General features: G+C 40.0%; 1 protein-coding gene across 4 annotated transcripts in view; it reads right to left on the bottom strand.

The window, feature by feature from the left end:
- Positions 1–24806, bottom strand: part of MID1 (midline 1) — a 157199-nt gene that overhangs the window by 120752 nt on the left and 11641 nt on the right. The gene's annotated exons all lie outside the window — the stretch shown is intronic.

The following is a 24806-nucleotide window of genomic DNA, read 5'->3' as shown; positions in this document are numbered from 1 at the left end:
AAGGAAATAATTATGTGTTCAAATCCATAGCCTCAAAACCTTCTGCTTGTGCCACTGGCTATGCTACTTTGTTCCAGCTATCATTCAAGAACCTTAGCTTAAGATAAAGTATGCATCTCACAAATATCCCCATCCCCTACCATACTAATCTCCCTTCTTCTACTTTCTGAACTCACGTGTCAAGTGTAAAATAGACGACTTCTAGCCTCCCTCCTCCGCAATATCTATCAAAATTCATGAAAGCCCCACTAGACAAGTCTTTGGACACGGAGGTAGATTCTCAGGTAGCAGAAGGACTGAGATATATGACTGAATATGATCAAATTATCACAGTTTAACAAGATACCGTCAGAGCTCAGTGCCAGCACAGCTGTGTATTTACATACTTATGGTCCCACTAAGAGCTTTGGTGAATCTTACTAAGGAAACACAAGATGTGTCAGCCACCAATGGCCCCTTTCTGCTAAAAGTTACCACCTACACCACAGAATCAGTAGATTACGTGCTGAACCACAGCCCATGAGTTTCTTTGCAAGGTACAAACTAAAAAATGATTGCTTAAGGTGTGTATGGTTGCAGCAGGTTACAGCAGGGGAAGGAAGCGGATAGCTGGTGACAGTAATTTCTTAAACTATGTCCGAGAGATTCACTAGATTTCAACTGGCAATATCCCTAGCGCAGTCAAGTTGTGAAGAAATTCAGTCTAAGACTCTGAGCTAATATATTACTAGAGAGGTAAGTTAATGTATCTAAATTTAACATAGCTTAAGGCTCAGATACTTAACAAATATCTATCTACTGAACCACTGTAAAATTATTATTTCATCATGTGTGAGTTCTAAATTATGTATTTCTGACGACAGAATCTCCAGAATGTATCTATTTGCTGTGCCGCCTTCTGTTTCTGCAGAATTCAGGGTCAGATCTGCGTGGCAAGAGTTTGGCCAGTGCGATCCTGTTGTTCAAGGGAGTGCCAAACAGCATGCTTCGTATTCTGCACATCTCATAGCTGTACTGTATAGTAATCCAGTACAGTGTTCTGGTTACAATGCTCCTTGCAATCAAGGCACAGAGCACCTTAGGAGCTGCAGCAGGTCAACAATAGGATAGAAACAAGCAGGTGCCCGATGAGGTTACAAGAAATCCTATTTCCACAAAGCATTCAAAGTCCTAGAAAAAGATAAAACCAGGACTGACTGGGAGAAGCAACTTAGATGGGGCACAAAACTGTACTCCAGTGTCACTACTGGAATTCACTGACCCACAAGCATCCAGTACAGCTTTTTGCTGGGTTCAGCTGTCTCACTAATACGTCAGGCATAAATATCTTGGTAAAAACAGTTGGACTTGAAAATTGGTCCAGGTGTTTTTTAAGAAAGCTAGAAAATAAGATTTTTACTTTTTGGTCTGGAAATCCTAATATGCCGTTTCCAAAATCTCATTTTTACTGCTTTGCCATCTGCCCACAGAAGAGAATTCTCTATGCCACTCATTCCATGTGCAGAACTGAAATACGATCTTTGTTTTAAAGCTCATTACTTGTGGAATTTTATTTTCTCTTATTTTGATGGACAGGGGACATACTTTTTTAGATTGATAGGTGCTGCTGCCAGGCACATACTGCAAACAATCGGTCCGCTGTCTACGGAAAGCAGATGCCATAGTGTAGTATAATGAGGTCATAGTGGGGCTGTAATATTAACAATTGGAACAAATATGCTAATATGTCTGCAGTCTGTAACTTTCTCACAGGCAAGCACACTCACATAAATTACTAATTCTGTACAGCTAATCATAGGATTTTATGTTGATGAAAAATAACAACAGTGGATTGGTTAAAAATAGTCTCTCTCCATTCTTTCTTCTTTTGCCATATTGCCGGTCAGCACAGAGGGGTGATCCAAAAGACATTTGCGACTCACTCTTTTGCTGAACAGAGCCAGAGTTAGAGCAGCCTCATCGCTTTTCCTAACAGCACGCCAGAGATGTAGGGCTCTCCTGCTCTGGGCAAATACCTTCAGTCCATTACTGATCAGTCACGTCCTCTGCCCACCCCAAGTAAGAGAAGTGGAGAAAGCATAGATGCTCCTGCCTTTTAGTCAGTGTCTGCACCTTGTGATTCTCTTTGTGCATCAAGGACGTGGAAGGAAGAAAAAGGCAGTCTGGCTTTTTGGAAAAATGAGGAAATGTCATGTCAGCAAGAGCAACTCATGTGCTACAATATGAACAGCTTCTTAATATGAAACTGTTTCATATGAATGCCGAGTACCAATTCTCCTTCAAATAATTGTTTAATATTAATTGCTCTTTGAGCTAGAAAACCCCTGTTGTCTCATTGATGGAAGTCTTAAGATAACGATGGGTGACTCTATACACATATGCCATTTTCCCCTCTAATGCTTCATCTGCATTTTATAACGGTATTTAAATATTTTAATTTAGCCCAATAAGACATACTATAAATGACCCACCATTAATGCTCTCTGGAGAAAGGCAAACTGTAATTTCAACAGCAGCATGTGATCCTGAAACACTTTGTGCCTTGCTGGAGGAGCAATGTGTAGTACTTGATTCATATTAGATGAATAGCTTATTAATTGCACCATCAAATATCAGATTTCCCTTATTCAGACAAAATAGTATCTTTCTAAACTTGAAAGTAGGCCACAAACAAAAAATCCCCTTCCTTGCAATGTACAGCAGCTACTTGTAATCTTGGGGAGTAGGTGAGGCAGGGAGAGGGAAAAATAAAAGCTACTCCCATCCCATTTCACTGCTACACAGGACTTGCTTTTAACAGTTCCCTGTGATCAATGAAGCCATTTGCTCAGTGCTGCATTTTGGGTTTTGGACAGAGAAAGAGAGTAATTATTCTGTTCCCAATTGTTAGATTAACAATACAGCACTGAATGCTAATCTGTCCCCTTGAAGGGCATTGAGGGAATGATCAAGGCAGGAGTATGAAAACATCAGTAGGACCAAATTATTAAAAAAGATCTGAAGAATATCAGTGTGCAAATGTATGCTTAAAAACAGGGGAAAAAGACAAAAACTACCCCAGCCAAATCCACAGGAACTTCTTCCTTTTTATGTCTTCTCCTCCAGCATAGCCTAAAGGATTGTTTACCTGTTCAAACTCATCACACGAAAAGGTTTTCTACTGAAAAGATAAGAAAATTCTTTTCTTTCCCTTTGTTGTAAACTGCTTTTTAGCAGTATGATACCAAAACAAACTTGATCTGAAACTTACTAAACATGAAGCCTGAGGTTTCTAAAGACATCTTCTGAAGTCAAAGTCTCTGCTACAGTATTTGGAAAGGCAATTAATCCTAAATAGTGCAGAGGACAATGAGATCTCAAATATAGGAAGCCTCAAAACTTCCAGAGGTTTAGACAGCAGTCTTGATTTTGAGGCTGCTGGCTATATCTAAATCCCCCAGTGTTCTATACTTTTTTTAAAAATATTTTTTTAGCATATAAGGCAGATTAGTCGCTATGGTGAAGGTGCTTTACAAAGAGGATGCCTGATTATGCTTTACCTCTACATGATCTGATTCAGAAAACTGGGATGTGAGTATCATGTTAACAAACTTGAGAAACACTGCCTGAATCTGTTCATGTTTTTATACAGTGGCCACAAGGAACTGCATCAGAGAACCAATTTAAATTTATATTCATAAGCGTTGTAACATAAACCTTAGTGTCACAGGAAGATTATGTGGTACTCACGAGTAGCATTACAAATCTACACTTCCAGTAATTAAAAGTATATTTTAGCCTCATACCCAGCTCTCAGTTTTGCTGAGGGCAACAGTGATGCTTCAGTGTTAAAAATCGAAAGATGAGTTTCTCAAAGAGATCTGCAAGCACAGGCTCTATGCTCAATACGGAACAATTAGTATTTCCATGTCCAAGTGTCTTAGTAAGTACCAAATTGTCTATTCTTTGCTTTTAAGCCAGCATCCTTGCTGAAAGTGATGCAAGTTTTGAGTCACATAAAGAATACAGAATTAGGTCAAGGTTTCTTTAAAAAATTACATATAAAACAAAATTCCTGAAAATTTGCAGAAAAGTGATCGAGACTGATAGATATGAAACACCAACATTAAACATAAACCTTATAAGACATAATATGTTATCTTTAGTGACCCAGACACTGTATGTTCACAGGCAAGTCCAACTACATTTCTCTTTGCCATACATACTTCCTACAGGTTATGCTTTGTATTACAGAAATTAATGTATTCCCAAGCAACTACACAATAATTGGAAAGTACACAGCTCACTATTACCAAGCTATTACTTTAATTACAAACTTAGGAATGCATACTGGAATCTATTATGTGCATATTAATAAAATGCTGTTTCAAATGACTCGCACAAATATGTGATAAATGCCTTTCTCATTCACATGCACACGTGAATTGCAGGTGAAACTTCAGTTCTGTTTCCAACTAAAGCCATAGTTCAACAGCTTTCCTATAAAGAGTGTGTCTTCTTACTGCAAATAGTAGTGGCAATTGCTCTGCAGACACTAAGAGACAGCATCAGATACATGAAATTTCCTGGGAATGCTAAATAAAGTTAAGTTCATAGACAAATACTTAGAGGATTAGAGCCAAAGCATGTGTATGCTAATGAAATGATCTTTAGTCCTGAGAGTATATCTATTGTCTTCCAGGGATATTCCTATATTCACTGTACCAGTATATTTTAAAATGAATGAAGACCATTAGCAAATTGAAATGAAGAACCTTGAAATGTATTAGTAAAAGAAAGCTGTGCCTTTTAATAAAGAACATTAACTCATACAAAACAAAGCAAAGCATCAGGGAACACAAATCCTCAGTTAACAGCATAGGGCCTGTTGAGTGACTTAAGTGCATTTTACATTTGCAAAAGACTGCAGGATTGAGACCCTCAATGTATATGGAAACATATACAACCTTATGTTATTTTCCTAAGAGTTTATCAAGTTAAGAGATATAACTATTCACAAATGAAAATGTGTAAAAGAGGAGGATTATGGATATTCAATGTCCTCAATGGAAAGCAAATTGCTTAAAACATAAAAATGATATACTTAGTCTACAGTTAGTTCAAAGACTGGTTGTGTAACCTCACATAAAATGAATTTAAACACAGACCTCTAAAGACTGCTAAAGAAAACTTCTCCACAAAGGCTGGCCTTGCTGATTATGCTTGATTTATGTGTTGATTCATGTTTTTCTGATTCTCCAAGAAATATAAATCACTGTAACGCATTACATATTATTTTTTGTATGCACTAACGACCTGTTAGTCTGATTTTTCCTCCATTCAAAAACAAAAAAAGGAGAGAATTCATAAACAAATATGGATTGCAAAGAGCTTTTTTACAAAGTTCAAGTTTTAATTAATGAGGCCATTATAGCTAGAAGCACTTGTTAAACATATAGCTCTAATTAATCCCTTCAATCAATCACTCTCCCTCTTTAAGTACTCATGATTTGCAAGAAATTAAACGAGGACCAATCTTGGGTAACAGAGCAACCATTTTTTTCTATTTTATTAAATCTCTAATTATCTAGCAACTTTCCTCTTGTGTCATACTCTTTACTCTTTATTCTCTTGTCAGTGTCTTCATCAGGGTGGTGCACCTGCATCTAGACAGAAAAAACACAACTCATTGCCAAAGTACAGATTAAGGACTCATGCAGGTATTCTCTCCCACGAGCCTGAAAGAAGAGCCTGTCACTAAAGTTGTAGGTTCTCCAGAGCCCCTGCAGTTCTTGGTATCACTATCACTGTACTCTATGTAAAGGAGTTTTCCCCCAAAAGTAATGCTGACCAAGAGACAAGGAAATACAATACAGTTTTCCTTCTGCTTTTCTTCAAAAGAATCTCTTGCTACGGTAACCTATCATAAATTACAAGTAAAAGCATACCTCTCAGCTCAAAAACAATGGGAAACAGGGCATTTCTTCTCAAGCAAGAGAAAAGGAGAAAGCTTAAATAAAAACAAAGTGTAATAGGTAAACCTAAGAACAAAGGCTCCAATAGTGACTCAAGAAAAAAATTAGCTGGTTATTTAAGCAGTAACAATATCTTTAGAGAGGAATTGTCATGAAACTTCCAGGTCTAGACCATGAAATTTTCCAGCCTGAAAAGAATGACAAAGTCCTGTAACTGGTACCGGTGTTAAACTTCAACTTACTGTTGATGAAGAAGCCATCACACAGTCAATTATATGTTTCAAAAGCTAAACATCGTACAAGACTAATATTAATATGTCACAGAGAAGACCAGCTGAGAATAATACATATTGCAGCTATTAATTTTAATCTACTTGAACTGCAGATTTGTAATACAGACATACTTTTTCATAGAAAACAGTCACGCTAGATTAACCAAAAGTTCTCTTTACTGTTGCCACGGAAAAGCTATGTCCCATAGAATATGCACGAGTTAAGAGAAAACTGAGGAACAAACCAGTTACTGACTGAAGCTTTCCCAGGAATACCCACTCTTCTGCTGGCAATAGGGAAATGGACAGCCATCTGCGTGCCCATCTCCATCAGTTATTCCTTTGAGAGCCCTTTTATATTTTTGGCCTTCATAACATCCCATGGCAATGAGATCCACTGTTCATTTTAAGCTTTGGACCTGCTGAGCAATAATTTCACAAAAAAGCAGATGCGATGCCTAGTAGTACTTTACATAGTGAAGCTGCATGGCTGTCCTGGGCTTGCGTGGCAAGGTTTTGGTAGCAGGGGGGCTACAGGGGTGGCTTCTGTGAGAAGCTGCTAGAAGCTTCCCCGATGTCCAATAGAGCCAATGCCAGCTGGCCCCAAGATGGACCCGCTGCTGGCCAAGGCCGAGCCCATCAGCGACAGTGGTAGTGCCTCTGGGAGAACAGATTTCAGAAGGGAAAAAAGTTGCTGTGCAACAGAAACTGCAGCCAGAGAGAGGAGTGAGAACATGCGAGAGAAACAACTCTGCAGACCAAGGTCAGTGAAGAAGGAGGGGGCAGAGATTCCCCTGCAGCCCGTGGGGAAGACCACGGTGAGGCAGGCTGTCCCCCTGCAGCCCACGGAGGTCCACGGGGGAGCAGATCTCCACCTGCAGCCCGGGGAGGACCCCACGCCGGAGCAGGTGGGTGCCCGAAGGAGGCTGTGACCCCGTGGGAAGCCCGCGCTGGAGCAGGCTCCTGGCAGGACCTGTGGACATGTGGAGAGAGGAGCCCACGCTGGAGCAGGTTTGCTGGCAGGGCTTGTGACCCCGCAGGGGACCCACACTGGAGCAGTCTGTGCCTGAAGGACTGCAGCCCGCAGGAAGGACTCACCTTGGAGAAGTTGGTGGAGGACTGTCTCCCGTGGGAGACACCCCACGGCGGAGCAGGGCCCGAGTGCAGAGTCCTCCTCCCCCTGAGGAGGAAGGAGCGGCAGAGACCAGGTATGGCGGACTGACCCCAACCCCCATTCCCCGTCCCCCTGCGCTGCCGGGGGAGGAGGGAGAGAGAACCGGGAGTGGGGTTGAGCCAGGCAGAAGGGAGGGCTGGGGGGAATGTGTTCTGAGGTTTGGGTTTACTTCTCAATATCCTACTTTGATTTGATTGATAATAAATGAAACTAATTTCCCCAAGTCGAGTCTATTTTGCCCATGATGGTAATTGCTGAGTGATCTCTCCCTGTCCTTATCTCGACCCACGAGCTTTTCATTATATTTTCTCTCCCCTGTCCAGTTGAGGAGGAGAGTGATAAAGCAGCTTTGGTGGGCACCTGGCCTGCAGCCAGGGTCAACGCACCACAACAGCATTTTAATATAAATTGCAAATTCAATTTTCCATTCCAGGTAACATTTATTTGCCACAGCTATCACTAATTTATTCTACTAGCTCTTTTTAGATCAAATAGAAAAAGCAGAAGTCCCTTGAAAAAATAAAGTTACTGGGCTGCAAAGAATGGACTAGGTTGGGTTATTCTTTAGCCACGTTTGTTGACTTAGCTCAGTTCTCAGTTGCCAGTAGAAACAGCCGCTATGCTCTGCAATTTTCCTCTCCATTTGTCAGTCCTGTATGTATTATCAGCTCAGGAATGCAATAACTTCTCTTTTCTTCCTTTTTTTCTTTCCCACCTTCTCCATCTAATTAATGCCAACCTGAATAAATGTGTCTTTGTGAACTACTCAGACATAGTAGCGGCTGCTCCAGGTAGCTGCTCCAGGTGGTAGTTCATGCCCATCCATATTTCACAAAGCAACCAAACAGGTTCAGCAACATCTGACATCCAAGAATGACTTGAAAAAAAAAAAAAAAAGCTAAAAAACCAGACAGACAAGACACGCCAAACAACCCACCTTTGGATTACTCTGCACTAACTTCTATGAATCTGTGGTAAATTCAAGATCATGATGATTTTTGTGTAACAAAAAGAGAATAATTCCATTTTTTCCATAACAAACAAAAAGAATCTGTTCAAAAGCTTGAATGATGGCCACAGTGCACCTATTAAACAGCAGCCAGCTGTTTCATTGTTTTTCTGGGAAACCAATCTGGCTGGCAGCTAGCTCCCCCCGACAGGACACTTGCTATATCAGTCTTAAATTCACAGACTCTTTTAGGTGGGTGTAAAGATGTAAAAGTCACAATTTTCTCACCACCTTTGTTTTCTACTGGATCAACCCAATATTGTCTTCTGCTTGCATTTCTCCTAGCTGAGAAAATCCCCTAGCAGAAGTTGAACAATCATCATCTCCCTTCTAGCCACAAAAAATGACAAAGAGGTATCGTGTCACCTGAGGTGCTGGAGAAAAGAAGTAGCTACAGTATGCCAGACAGAACATTTTTGTTGCTACTGGAAGTTAGAGTAAATATAGTTGTTATATCCTTTGAGACTGCTGTGTTAAGGGCTCTGCTCCTGCCCTCTGTTTTGCAGTGTTTCCTACTCCTTCTAAGTTCCTCATCAGCACAGACACCCACACCCACAATACCGGCAGAACTGTCATCTGCCATGGAGTCACACCTGGAATATAAATCCATGCTTTGATCCGTTCACTCCATGATTAGATTTCTGCAGCTTCTTTTCCCATCTTCAGTTAGGAAAAGACAACTTCATCCATCTCTAGGGCCACAGACAGGATGAGCTAGATAGCATGGGGCTGATTATATTGTCAAGAAACAGGTCTGAGAAATGGCAAGGGGGCAGGGCAGGAGATAGGTATTGCTTAAATTACATTTCCTGTGTCAAAAGATTGATAGGTAAGTTCCTCTAGACATGACTGAGAGCAAAACTTTAATTTTAGCCATTGAAAAGCTAGGCAAAATTTTACCCAGCTGTTTAGTTTCTGTCTAGAAAATGGAGTGAAGCAGTACCCCAGGATGGGATAAATCTTCCTCTGGAGACAGATGTCCAAAATAGATAGCATGAGGGTCCCTTTGTAGGTAACCATCTCTTCCACTGTTAACTCAGAGAAAGCCAGTACAGCCAGGATATTCTGGGTTCCTGACCTTCAGGCAGCTAAACCAGTCCTCTCTGGAAGGGAGGAGGGCATGTAATTGCAGTGGGCAAATAGTTGATATCCAGTTTATATTACTTCCTTCAAAGCTTGCTCACGTTCCTGGATTGCCATCAGGAATGGATGAGCCAGCGTTCAAGACTCTGACAAAGGCCAGACCTACTTAAGCCAAGCAGAAATGGGCAGAGCTTGTTCCACTGCGTATTTCCCCTTTCCGCTAACTTTGCAAATGCACTTGGAAGACTTCCAGATGCAGTGGTGAGGGGAGATTCTATCTTCATGACATAAAAATACTCACACAAGCCAGGGCAAGAAATTAAGTCCATTTTGAGTAGCTTGCTTTAGCCCAATTTTGAACAGTATCTAAAATACTGATTAAAGCCAATGGCAGCTCTCATTTCCAGCCCATAGGAACCAAGCCTTGAAAAATCCCTCATAGAAGCCGCTTCTATTTTTTTGCTTGTCTTTAAAAATCTATCAGCAGCCTTACACATGTGAAAGGGTCATGTATGGACACCTTGTTTGTTAAAATACTACTTTTAGGATATCTTCTGGAGTGTTTCCTTCCCTAAACTAGGGACACCTCTAGAAAATAAGGATTAGTTTAAATCCCTGGCAAGAAGCACGGCAGGTCTCCTGTCCAAAAGATACAAGCAAGACACAAAAGATGAGGTGGTAGCAGCAGAACCTGGCACAGCTTCCAGCTCATCTTGAGTTGCCTATAATTTAGCAATGAAACAACAGAGTTCCTAAAGCAGGGGGAAGACCAGATTCTGAAGTGTTATTCTGAGAAAGACCCTGTGTAAACCACCAAGTTTTACAGTCCAAAACGTGTAGAACACCCTGCAGCTGTTGTGCAGCCCATTTCTCAGACAGTAATGCCAAATGAAAAATTAAAAAAAAAAGAAGAAAGAAAAAAAGAAGTGAATCTATTGGAAATAGAACTGATAGGACTCGTTTTTCTTGTCTGTATTTCTAAATTTAACTATATACTATATTCTGAATGATCTTCTTTGTTGCCAACTTAGCCATTCTACTTGACAAGATATTAATTTTTTTCCCTTCTTTCAAAGGAAATGAATCTAAAGGACAGGAAAGTAATTTATGGCATGCTGCTTTGTTCTATTAAAAATGTATGGTCCTTAAGGACTCCATGTGTTTCAGCTAATCTGAAGTAAATCTATCGGACTAAAACCATCAGCAATACGTTACCCTCTCTGTTCAAGGAGCTGAGCGTACCAGCCACGCAATGAGATATTCTCTGGCAATGATCAGAAACCAACACATTCTCCTCCCATTAGCATGGATGAGATGTGCAAGAAAGCCCGAGAGATGAAATATTTTAGCAGCCATGCGTGAATTCAAAAGGCAGCAGCACAGCCATCACTTACTTAAATGTTTAATGCTGAAAGAAGGTTTAATGCTATCCTCAGGAAATCTTCATTTGCTTTAGTTAACCAGAAAACAAATGTATTTTCTCCACATTGATTTTTTTTAAAGTCATTTAGTAGTAACCGGATACCAAAAAATCTACAAAATAAACAAGCAAGCAATATAGAGATATTATCTACATATCAGAATTACCAGCAGGGGAGATGGGGGAAGGTATATTTTCCTCCATATTCACATTAAAGAGTATGTTATTCTGTCACCAGTGCTAAGCTCTTTTGACACAAAGAACCTACTTTAAAAAGAGCAGACACTCTGCATCTGAGAAGACAGATTAAAAAGTCCACCAAGTGCTTCACCAGGAGCCTTGCTATCACTGCTAAGGTTATTATTTCAGCTTAAATCCTGCCTCATTTACAAAATACGTCCCCCCCTCCCACCCTCTGCCTCCAGTGCTGTCTTTTGATTTCACAATCTTGTTTTCTCTTTAGAGTAGTGATAGTGGGGTAGCTCTCTTGTGAGGAACTCAGAAATTATGATTATGTCACTGGCTGAGTTTACTGAAGGAAGCTTTGTTTTCTCCCTTTTCTCCTTCTTGGGGCCGGCCAAGTTTTTCCCTCTCTTCCCCTCCCTCTTTTTGAAATTCAGCTGCTCAAACATCAGCCATACACACATAAACCCTCCTCTTCTCCGCCCCCTTAACTCCATCCCCACAACCCAGCACATCAACACCCAGAAGCAATTCCCTGGATGGGTGATTTTTAATTACTATCTTGACTAGCAGCAGAGGGATTAAGCTATGGTCCATTCGAGAAGTAGCTTTAACACACATCAGCCCCCTGAAGTGCTAAACTCTAAACCTCTTTCTTCTGCTATGCCTACTCTGTATCTCGCAAAAACCTTTACTGATGGTTGCGATGCACAGGTTTTCATCCATACCTGGTTACAGAAATGGAATTAACTGGCATACTGTTTTTCAAAAACTACAATAGAGATTTCTTTTCAGAATTTAATAATGCAGTATGAGAAACATCCTTTTCATAAAGGAATTCTTTTTGTGTTGCCTTTATTACTTAAGGCCACATTTTAGTTTATTCCAATATCAGCTTATTTTAATTAATTAATTTATTATTGCGGAGTTTTACACCACCCTATCATGTCTATTACAACTTCAGGATGGGTCAGATGGAAACAGACGGTTGAAGACATTGATCAGTCACCATGTTCTTAACCTAGCATAGTTTCTGACTTGATGGTAGCCTAACAATATACCATCTAGCCAGATTCTGCTATACCGATACCTTTAATAAACCAGTGCAAATCACTTTTACTATAATGCTCTTCCTCCTACTGAGGATGTCTTTTCCAGCAGTACCAAAGGCTTTGCCATTTGTAATGCAGAATAGTGTATAATCTGTGAGAATAAAGGCATCCCATCCAGTGGGGAGGGTTCGACTTTGCAAAATTTCAGTGAATGTTTGTGCTGTTTAAAAGAAAGGAATTTGTTGGATTTTTTTTTTTAAGCCCAGTTTATACTCCATGCCTCTTTTACCGCAATTGTGCCAGTATGCCTCAAAATGGTATATTATTGTTATGCTCAGCACTGCGTTAAGTGTGTAATAGTGGTTTCATAAACAAGGAACTAAACTGAGACCACTGAGCTCTTTCAGTTGACACCTAAATCAGATTACAACCTAGGCTTTTCAAAGGTGAATAGAAGACTGTAGACTAAACATCCAGCATCACTTACATTAAATCCCACAGGAGCAAAATGTTTTGCACTCTTAGGAAGAAAAGAAAGTTAATACTTCATTTTGCTGCGCATTCATGCTGGGATTTTATCACACTCACAGAGCATAGAGTGCCTTTAGCAGAGAAACTCTGCTCCCTTTACCACTTATTTTATTGTAAATTATTCTGAAATGTTGAAGTGCTACTACTCAAATAAAAAACATATCTTATTAAGGCCTATGGCTTTGCATTATATTTGTGCTTGGGATTATGAAGTTATAAGAATTAGCAGTTCCTAGAAACCAAAGTAATAAAACGTGATTCTGTGAGACACCATCCTTGCCTTCCTGAGTGCTTTATTATCAAGTCAAACTGAGCTTCGTAACTGTCTTTAGGTGGAAGCTGGGCTGGACCATTTGTACCCAATCAAGATGTGGTCAAGATGGTTTGTAATTATGAAACATATAAACAACTAAAAGGTATTATCAGCCTTTCTTTAGACATTTCCTCTTTCATTTTTGTGGAAATCTCAATATATTACATGCAGACACGGAAAAAGCAACAAAAACCCAAAACACTTGCTGCATGAGAGATTCTTGAGATGACTCAACTATATGGTGAAAAATTTCAAATTCAAGTGCCTGACCACAATGCCTAGAATGATTTTCACTTCTAGAAGCCAATAAAGTAAATTATATTATTCATGTTTTATACCCAAGTAACAGGGAAAGCATGTGACAATATTATGAACAGAATTATTCATGTGTATGCCACCACCAATGGTCTGAACAGTGAAAATCAGACGTATGAAATCTGAGCCCTCAATCAGCAAGTGATGTTAATTTTTCAGCAGCATTTGTGTAACACCCCTCCCCCCAAACAGTCAAACAAAAACCCCTATGTCGCATTCCTTCATGTTGCATCGGGAACATAGATATCCTACCATCATATTTCAGATGCAAAGCAAAACAGAGTTTAAAATAATATATAGGAGAGAGAGGAGAATATAAACCATTCAAAGCATAATACTTCACCATCCACTTGAGATTCTCTGATAAATACCTTTCTTTACTTTGAGTCAGACCAGTACTCAAAGGGCCACAAGGGCTTGAAAAGAAAATTTGTTCTGTCTAGTCTGAAGATAAATATCACCCTATTGTACCAGATGAAGTATACCAGTTCTCATAACAGATTGCTTGTTTGGAAAAGACCTCTAGTACATTGAGTAGTGCTTGTTCTTAGGACTAAACATTTTTAAAATACAGTCTTTTAAAGCATTCTCACTTCTCACATATATATTTCTATTGTTACTTCATATTTTAAAGAATCAGGGCCACAGTCTCACTTTCAACTTAGATATTTCAGAAATAAATGTGTGTTTATATTGGAAAATGACATATTAAAAAGATATAGTTTATATATAGGGGGAAGGGATGTCTTTTTATGGTCAGTACGACCAAGCCTCCTTTCAGCTCCGCATCTGCTTTTCTCAGGTGCTTGAGGAGCGGAAAGGAATTGTGTGATGGTACACGCATCTGGAACAGGTTGAATTTTCCAGGACAACTGGTTTGTGAATTGGTTAGCAGTGTGCCATCAGGGAGAATGGATCTGATATCCACCTCTTTCCATCACAGCCCACAACAACGCAAGCACCATAGGCAAGCAGGAGCCTCATTATTACTACCCTCACATGCACACAAGTCAGAAACAGGATTTAGAAAAACTACTTAAAAGCTATTATTTTATTACACTTGACATAAAATAAATAGAGAAATCTTTCGATGTGCTTCCTGGACTTTGATTTGTTCGAATTTCTGCACTGTCACAAGAGCTCAACTCTTCTTCTGTGTGAAAGCTGAGCCTGCAAAAGCCACCCAGTGAGTGACACGAGTGAGCGTTAGCCTCACGGAGGGTGGAAGTCATCACGCCTACACCTTTAGCAGTGTCCTGGGTTTGGCTGGGATGGAGTTAATTTTCACAAGAAGTTGGGACGGGACACAGCCAGGACAGCTGACCCAAACTGGCCAAAGGGATATTCCATACCATGTGACATCACGCCCAGTATATAAACTGGGGGGGGGAGCTGGCTGGGGGCGGGGGGGGGGGGGGGGGCAGGTGGCACATCGCTGCTCAGGAACTGACTGGGCATCGGTTGGCAAGTGGTGAGCAATTGCATTGTGCATCACTTGTTTTGTATATTCCAATTCTTTTATTATTACTATTATTTTCATTTTATCATTATTATTATTATTTTCTTACTTTCTGTCCTATTAAACTGTCTTTATCTCAACCCATGAGTTTCACTTTTTTTTTTTCTCCAGTTCCACTGGGGGGGGGGGACGTGAGCGAGCAGCTGCGTGGTGCTTAGTTGCTGGCGGGGGTTAAACCATGACAAGATACTTCTGTGTCTGTCAACCTGGACACACTGCTACAGACAGAGATCTGGACACGAGGCTTATTCGTGGGTTTTACCTGATGTATTTAAAGTTAGGAGCATGTTTGACAATTAAAATAGTGGTATGGCTGGATTCCCAATGGGGAAGTGGTGGATAAATTGTCTGACACAAGTCATAGTGTTCCTTATAGGAGAAAATACAGATGCAGAGACCTACCTGAGCTCTCAAATTGGGATCTTTGGTTTTCTGATGCAGTAGCCTAGACGGATCTTGGACTGGTTTTGGTTATGATGTTAGTTTACAATACAGATGGGAAAACTGGAGACAGATTTCATTTTTTTCCCCTTTCTTACTGCTGTGTTTTACATTTTCAAAAGGGCATACAAGAATATCTATTTTTTGTATGTCCAGCTGCTGTCCAACTTTTCAAAGGAGTAAGTGAGTGCTTGGTACTCTTTAAAAAACAGATCCATTTAATATGTGACGAGTGACTCTTGAAAATACAGCCTGTTCTCTCCGCCCGTCATCTTGAGTAAGCAAAAATGAATTTGGAGCCACATAGCCAAAAAAGTGCTGTTTGCATCCGCCCACATGTGCCTTGACATTTCCAATGCTCAGTATGCCACCATTTCTTTCCTGAATCAAAGTTTTTCCCCCCTTTCGCCTCCAAAATACTCAGCTAAAAATCAGAATTTGATGCATGTAATTCTTCTAAATGATAGGCCAACACTTTGAAGTTTGATTTTATTCCTTACCAGAGTTGCACAACAGGCTCTGTATTTTCCTGCAGCATAATTTTGTTTAAATACTAAAATAACAAGACCTTAATGGAACATAAAATGACATCACTGTAGATAGCTTTTTGCTGCCAGCCATTCCTTACAGTCTTTGCCATGCATGGCTAATTACACAGGAAACAGTTGAAGTTTTCTTGTGTCCCAGCCCCAGTTTGTATGTGCTGTTCCTTCATGGATCATAACATCAGCTTTTTTATTCCCAGACTTTAAAACACCAAACTGCTAAACACATTTTAGTATTTCTTGGAATTATTGGCATTAAATCACTACATTCAAACAGCCAAACAGACCAGATTATACATGACGGTTTTCTGAACAGAGAACACTTGTTTATCTTTTTCTCAGCATTATGAATGCAGGAAAAGCATAAGGTGTCATTTTGGAGAGTATAAAGAAAATAGCATTCAAGCATAACTTCAGAAAGAGTTTTAGCCATTGAAACTCAACAGCTGAGGGCAACAAAAATTTCCCATGGATTTAAAATTCATAGAATTGGCAGATCTTTTGTAGCAGCAAGGGGTAAAGTTCATGCGTTTCATAGCTTCACTAACTCCAAGAAACAACGGTGCCTTTATGTACTCCTGAGCTTTTCTATAGAAGAGATCCTTCCATGGTTAGTAGAGATAAGAAATAATGCAACACAGATACAATACTCCCATACTTCTGAGCAGTATAGCTTCCTAAACACATTCACATGCTTGGTCAGCAGATATTCCGTACCTTTGGTTGAATTACAATGTTTTAACAGTAAAAAGCTCTCTGCCACCTTGAAGAAACACTAGCTGCCTTTTGCAGTTCAGCTCCCCGTTAACTATGGAAGGAGGCAGCTCTGCTCAAAACGGATGCCTGGGAAGACAGAGCGGAGTCTGAATAATCAGCCCCCCCAGAGGGGTCTGCAACAAAGCCCAGAGAGGAAGTTAAAAGGATTAGCACTATAACACTGTTTAGCATTAGTACTCCTCTCTCTCAGCCTGACCCAAACCCATCTTCCTCCTACTAAGTCTGCCCTTCATCGTTTTTACTGTGCTCAGAATACCTAAGTTCACTCATGTATAACTTAACCTCCTCACTTGAGGAATAGTCACACCATTGTGCCTTATGAGCAGTTTGAGTGTGGCTTGCTCATTAGCTGTATCTGCATTGTTAACATCATCACTCAGGATGAGCCTGGTTTGGAAAGCAGTATTAGGGAAATCAGCAGTTCAAATGCTAATTCAAGGATATCTGTGCCTTTGCAAGGCAGAAGCCCCTGTGCTTGCTGTGTGTCTTCCCCTTAGTGCTTTAGTTCAGGTCATGAGAACATTTTTAAGCAATCTCCCAATCCTCTCCATTAATCAAGCTTCGGTTCACATCTCTGACTGATGCTGGACTGTGTGAAGTTTCATCCTCTCGGATGAAATAACCCAGATGATGAGCTCTAGATGAGCACTTAATAATGACCTTCAGCCACTAATGAATATCCAGTCCTCAGGCCCTGACTAGAAGGAGTACAGTATGGGAGTAAAATACTCATAGTCCAGGTTCTCTGCATCAACCATTTCACTCTACGGATCTGCTGTTAACTGGCCCAGCGTGACTTGTTAACGTGAACACAGGCACTGAGCATGCCAAGAGCTCGGCACCTTCGGGAAAATCTGACGGAGGATTCAGGCATAGGCAAGTTTGGGAAGTGGGGAACATGGAGTTTCAGAAATAGAGAGTATCAGAAGAGGTGAAGTCATGGGAATGAGTGGAAATGGAAGCCACTGAAAAGACAGGAGATACTCATGGTTGGAGGCCTGGTTTATGAAGATAAAAATGTGTGGTATGAAGTAGGTAACACTTGTCACAGGTGAGATTCCCCTTAGGAGACCTGCAGGGTGTAATACAGCTCTCAGCCATATTAACATTCTGCATGGGAGAAATGTTTCTGAAGTTAACATTTTTGAAATTAAGTTGTCAGTTTGTGCCTTTGCTCAGTTCTCCGTGACTAAATATCATACAGTAGCACTTAAAATAAACGGTAGCATGAATTCTGCTGAAGGAACCATCCCTGGCTGCTAGGAGACTGTAGTGCCACTCTGCTAACCTTAGTTGGTCACATCCTCTATAAAGGCTGAAATTCATCTCACCTGACTTTAGGTCAGAAAGACAACATAAAGCAAGATTTTTCTGCATGTTTTATACAGCCATCTTTGAATGGGATCTAACAGATGTCTGGGAAAACAAAGCCCACTCTAAATGATACTAAATTTCAGTTCTTCTGATGAATTAGAGGTGTTCATAATATAGAAGCCTACAGATGACTAGATCCTACCAATCCTGGGATCCTTTTATACTCAATAGGCATTTCAAGGAAGCAATTTATCTGACCGGTTTTAGATGGCTTCAGTGCAAAAAAGAATCCTGTTCTGGAAGTACCTATATCTACGGACTATAAAAGAAGCCTGCAGCAATTCGGCTAAGACATAGATGTCCTATTGTCAGTGACTGTATTGTCAGATGACTCCCATCACAAGAGTGCAGTATATCCAGATATTTCCAGTTAAATTAGTATACTTCTTGGAATGCAATCATGCATGGTTTAATCAAGATTAGCATGATTTATTAAAAGAGGGCATCTCATAATATTGCCTAAAACAGGACCTAAATAAACAAAAAGAAAAAAACCAACAGAATCATAGAATGGTTTGGGTTGAAAAGACCTTCAAAGATCATCTAGTCCACCCCCCCTGCTGTGGGCAGGGACATCACTAGATCAGGTTGCTCAAAGCCCCATCCAGCCTGACCTTGAACACTTCTAATGATGGAGCATCCACAACTTCTCTGGGCAATCTGTTTGAGTGTCTCACCACTCTCATCATAAAAAATGTCTTCCTTATATCCAACCTAAACCTACCCTCTTTCAGTTTAAAACTGTTGCCCCTTGTCCTGTCACTACAGGCCCTGGTAAAAAGTTTCTCTCCATCTTTCTTATAAGCCCCCTTTAAGTACTAAAAGGCCACAATAAAGTCTCCCTGGACCCTTCTCTTCTCCCAGCTCAACAACTCCAACTCTCTCAGCTTTTCTTCAGAGGAGAGGTGTTCCAGCCCTCTGATCATTTTTGTGGGCCTCCTCTGGACCTGCTCTAAGAGGTCCATGTCTTTCCTGTGCTGGAGACCCCAGAGCTGGATGCATTAACTCCAGGTGGGGTCTCATGAGAGCAGAGTAGAGAGGGAGAATCACCTCCCTCGACCTGCTGGCGACATTTCTTTCAATGCTGCCCAAGATATGGTTGGCTTTTGGGCTGCAAGCACACATTCTCAGCTCATGTCCAGCTTCTCATCCACCAATATCGTTGAGTCCTTCTCTGCAGGGCTGCTCTCAATCCATTCCTCACCCAGTCTGTATTGATACTGGGCATTGCCCTGACTTTGTTAGGTTCACATTGGTCCACTCCTCAAGTCTGTCAAGCTCCCTCTGGATGGTATCCCTTCCCTCATACATATCAAATGGGCCACTGAATTTCTTGCAAATGTTTAATTATATGCAAATGCTTATGAAATGGCTTCTTTTAAACCTACAGAATATCACATTTGGATTTCCTGTTGAAGTCAGTTTTAAAAGGTATGTCTTTTATAGGCAGCATAGACTTCTACTGTCTTGTGTAAATAACATTTCTGTCTTAAAAACAAACACTTCTATTTTAATCTTTTTAAATAAGGATGAGGGGAGAACACTGCAAACTAAGAGTACTATTGGATTTCAGGCTACCATGTATTTTTTATTGTTTTCTTAAAAATCCCAAACCTACTGGAGATGCCTTTCCCCACCTTGTTCCCTCATGCTGTATTAGACCTTGCTGAAACACTAACACAGCACTCCTTCACTAAACCTGACTTCTCAGACAGCAGCAATGCTCAGTATTATTTCCATTATCCTGTATCGTTCTGCCTAGATCAAACCTATGTTTAAAAAAAAGTATCTTTCACCACAATCTATTTAAAGCCTTCCCACCACTCTTCTTCCTTAAATTAAAGTGAGCATCCTACGTAACACCAGGAGGCTTCAGCTCTGTATGTCAGTCCATACATAGTTTGAAGATAGACAGATTGCACAGATTATAAAGATTAGTTATACAAGGTTTTGTTGGGAAAGGCCTGATTCTGCAGCTCCTCTTGTATATATATCTCTTCCCTTGCTTGATATAAGTAATAAGCCACGGATTTAGACCCAGACATCTAAAATCCAGTTAGTAAGGCAGATAAACTTGTGTTCACTCAGGTATTTACAATTTTCACTCTATTGTTTTTTCACACCAGTTTTCAGACTGAAGTCTGTTACTAAGATTTGTTGGGGCAATTGCTGTGGTTCCTCCAGCTGCAGCTGAACCACTCCATGATGCTTTCCACTCAATTGCAGGAAGGCTTCTGGACACTTGGAGGAAAATATAGACAGGTACTAGAGATCTAGCAGCATAAACTGATTTAATCTGTGTTGACCCCTGAGGTGAATAGGGGATGTATAGTGGCTGACGTAAAAGTAGAACTGGGGGCCTACTTCATACCTATGCCTATGTCGTTAGCGTGGGAGAGTTGGGGGTCACCACGCAAATAAGATGAGAAAGTAACTCCTCAGTTGCAGCATGGACATATGGAGACGTGAAATTGTAACAGAGCCACAGACTGACCTGGTCCAGGCTTCCTGTCTCAGCACATTTGCATTTAAGAGACAAAGATAAACCTGCAAAATATTAAAAATACAACCATGTACCAAACCTTTAACATGATGCTTTAAACTACAGCCAAATTTTGGCATAGTAAAACATCTGTGAATTATTTCATCCACTGAAATGAAATGCTCTGCATTTTCGGAAAATGCGGTCAACACATCTTACGTGCTCAAAGTTAAACCGATAATGCATCTAGAGTCTGGACAGAAATTCCCCAGGTCAGATTTGGGGATTTAGAGTATATTTTGTGAAGCAGCCCTTCTTAGTATGAGTATAGTCCACTTCCTAGTATCATTTGCAATTTTCCCCCAAAGAATTTCCTGCTAGTGAGAGGACACTAGCAATTTATCTCCCTCATTCTAAGTCATTCTAGAAGCTTTTATGGCTTTTGATCTTTTATACCATTTCCCTTAAATATTTTATGAGATACTATGACTCATTTCATTACTTGTATAATCAGGATTTGGAGAATGGATGTTCCCTGTACCTTTCTGAGCTACTGGAACATCATTGCTGGAATTATATTCAAGCAATTGTATTCGAGATTGGAATTGGTCCCTTGTTCTTATCTACATATCACCACTAAATTTTGCATCAGTTCCGCTTCAGGACAATCACTGCATGATATCTGAGCATAGCCCACTGTTGATGCTTCATGCAACCTTTAAAGCATTTCTTCTTCACTTCTTAGAAAGGTATGTGTATGTCTGTCAGGATAGAGGTGTGGTAAGGGAGGAAGAATTAAAGAAATAAACATGTTAGTTACCTTGTTATAAAAGCCTATGAAGAAACAAGGTACCTGTAATGTTTACCTTAAGGTACTTAGCAAGATCCTCACTATAGCCTTGGCTAAGGATGTTTATCCACCATATCATGACTTTTTCTCTTCCCGAATATCTAAAATGTAATAGTAATCCTATGATTATAGAAAAGACCAATTTTGTTATTACTGGTGTTGGGGAACTGATCAGATGAAGTGCTTCTAACTACTGGAGACCTTGTTCTTCAACAATGAAACACAAACATTCTTAATAAAATTAAAATATTTTGTATTTTACATTTCATAAAGCCTCTTTTATATCATCTGGTCTGACACAAAATTTCACAATGAAACAATGTTTTTAAAAATTCATGTGAATTCTTCACCTCTTCTTTCACCAGATATTTTAATTCCAACGAGTATTTCAGTCTGATTCACAGATCACAGGAATAGATCAAAATTTTTTTGATAGACCAGCTCCCTGCTGAGAAGTTCAGTTTCATCAAAATATACACATTTTACAGCAGTATGTCAACTTGAATAAAATGTTTTAAGGAATAAGTCAAAAGTAATTATTTCAATTAATTTTGCCATTAAATACAAATATTTTTTTTTTTACATATAGTATGTAGAATAGCATATTTAGTGCTTTAATATAGTCAAGTTGAACAAAACAATTGCTCAGTCCAGATACAACCCAGAACACAAAAACTTAGCCCTGTCATCTGAAAATGAAACAGTTTTAGTGGGCTGATTGCTTTGGAAGGGTTTGGGGTTTTTTTGAGAGAGTTGGAGAGAGAAGAAAGATTGGATATTGCTGGGGAAGAGAGTACCATTTGAAGAGAAGTATATTCCACAAAGACACAGTATACATTTCAACCCTACGGTAAGGAGCTGTCTCCTATGCCTTCTTAAATCATCAATATCACCAGTTCTTACTGCTTTTTGTAAGTAAAACTGTAAGTAAACTTCAAAACATCTTTCAAAGTCATTATTATAATCTCCATTTCCAGGCAAGACCAAGGCATGACAAAATTTTCCAGAGGCTATCTGGTATGTCATTGTCCGACTCTCCTTCCTGATTAACAATTCGTTTCAGCTAGCTGGTGTGGAGTGGCCAACAAAGGATTTGCTGTTCTTGCTACTCTCTTAGCAGCAGTACACCAGAAAGACTTAGCTGCGCTGGACCACACATCGGCATCCTCTCCTACAACTCTCAGTTGCGTACCATCAACAACAACAAAAAGTAAGATGTTAGGTCATCATTTTTATCCATATACAATCTTTAATATCATTAGAGCATCCGCATACAGCACCCGCCTGTCAGCCTAGGGCACAAGTGACAACAGCCATGGGAATTTGTTCAGTTATTCCCATTCTCCTAACCTCTCTCCCTCAAACTTCTCCTGCCTGCAAAATGAAGTAGCGTGGCATGGAGAGTCTCTTGCTTCATTTAAGCAGACTTTCACCAAGAGCCTTCCTATATTTCCTTCTTTAAAAATTGGAGTTTTTCAACAACAATAAAATAGAAACAAAACCCCCAAATGCTAGAGTTTACCCATGTGCCATTTTGCATCCTGTTTCTGAAACGAGAGTTGACAGGCCAACATATGTGACCAATAACTGCTATTCAGAGTTAAGCTCTGCAAATGGTGATTGACGTGTAGCCGGGCATGCTATTAGCCAAGGGAGTTATCAACTATAGCCTAGCTAAAATAAACTCCGAGAAATTTCCTCTGGGTGTTAATCACTCTGAGTATCATTCTTTCCCACACACTAGGCAAAGATTCTCGACCTTCTGATTTGGAGCAAACCCACACCTATTAATTAATTTGTCCATTATCACCTGAAGACATATGTAAGCTTTTCACCCTACACAAGAGAGAGAACAGAGTAAGTGAACAAACATCTATTGTAAATATGACTAAATCCCCAAGCTTGCTTCATTTGCTACAGTGCATATGCCATCCTAATACCGCTTAGTGTGTATCTGCACAGCAAAGCACATTAACACGTATTTTTTAAATCTCTAATGGATAAGTCTTAGCACAGCACTTTCAAATGAAATGGTCCAAAGCTGGGAAAATTAATTAAGTCAGTCACCTTTCAACTCTAATGGCTGGACTTAGGCCTGGCCTGAAGTACAGCATTGTACAATATCTGTCCTTATTTTCTAACTGGTGTCACATCTTTCATAGTACTTTCTACTGAGATGACATATCACAACATCAAACGTCTTTATCGTAAACCCTAGCTTTTCCCATATAATTGCAGTCATGAAATTAGTTCAGTTTTGGGGAGTAAGACTTTTGCAAAATAAAGCAACATGGGTTTGTTTTTCTGTCTGCTAAAAGCCAGATTGTCACTTCTGCAGGGTGAGTCTTTATTCACACAGTGGAAGACCTACAAGATCATCAGGCAGGACTAAGGGTCTTACAGTTGGAATGAAGCCCTTTTTTAACAGCACCTTATGGTAAAAAAATTCCCAGAATTTTTTACATTGATGCTGTCCCATACGTCTAGCTTACAAATTTTAGAAATGAAGATGCATAAAGTTATTTGACTTTTTAATGGATTATGTATACCTCTAGCCCTCACGTGCAAGGTTTCAGTGCCTGGTAGAAAACGTTTATTTACACACACTACGTAATGACCTCAAGACTGAAAAGGCCAAACGCCTTTCAGTTTGATCAGAAAACTAAGCCTTATATTTTAGCTGCTTTTAGAGATGTTAAAAATCCAACACCCCAGAATATTGCAGTGTCTTTTTAATACCTGTTAGAAAGAAAACCTTGCTAGGAAAATAGTTTTCCAGAGGATTTATAAAACAAAACTCCATTGATCGTCCCATTACACCTTTACACTGCAACGCAAAGGCGCCTGTAAAAAAAGGTACCATCAGGAACGGTTCTTTCAAGAAGAGATAGGTCAGACAGTTTAATGGAGAAAGAATGGGAAGTTACAGGGGCTGTTGTGAGTGTTTAACCCCCTTTGTATGCTTCAGAGGTTGTCTTTATCCTCCTTACCTTTCTGTCTGCTGCCTTCCTTCTCTTTGCCTCCAAGCTCTTGACGTTTATGAACTATTCCTTTTTCTTGCATCTGTGCTTACCAGGGCAACTTCTGATTCTATAGCACTGAAAAGTCCTATTTTCATCCTCAAGGCTTTCAAACAAGCTTCATTCACAATTTCTGCATAAAGGCTGCTTCCTCTGCTTTCCTAATGCAATTTTAAGATGAGAGTGTGGTAATCTTTTCCTTCCCCGCGGGCTCCTCCTGGTCTCCTCTCCCACATAGTTGTTTTCCCTCTGGGCCTCTCTCTGTCCCTCTCTTCTGTACTTTATTTTCTGAGTAACTTAGTCTAGTCTCAGGAATGCACCCTGGTATTTCAAAATGTACTGCTGTCAAGAAAAACAGAGAGCTGCTTCCCCTGTTGTTATGTAGGAATAGCACACAAACAGCCAGAGCTGCCCCTTTCCTTCTCTTTCTCTTCCCTGGCATAGCACCAACCAATGGCACAAGCATCAGCCAAAAGACATTCAGAAAGACTA

The sequence above is a fragment of the Harpia harpyja genome, chromosome 22 (assembly GCF_026419915.1).
Source record: "Harpia harpyja isolate bHarHar1 chromosome 22, bHarHar1 primary haplotype, whole genome shotgun sequence".
NCBI lineage: Eukaryota > Metazoa > Chordata > Aves > Accipitriformes > Accipitridae > Harpia > Harpia harpyja.
This window is presented reverse-complemented; position numbering and strand designations above follow the sequence as displayed.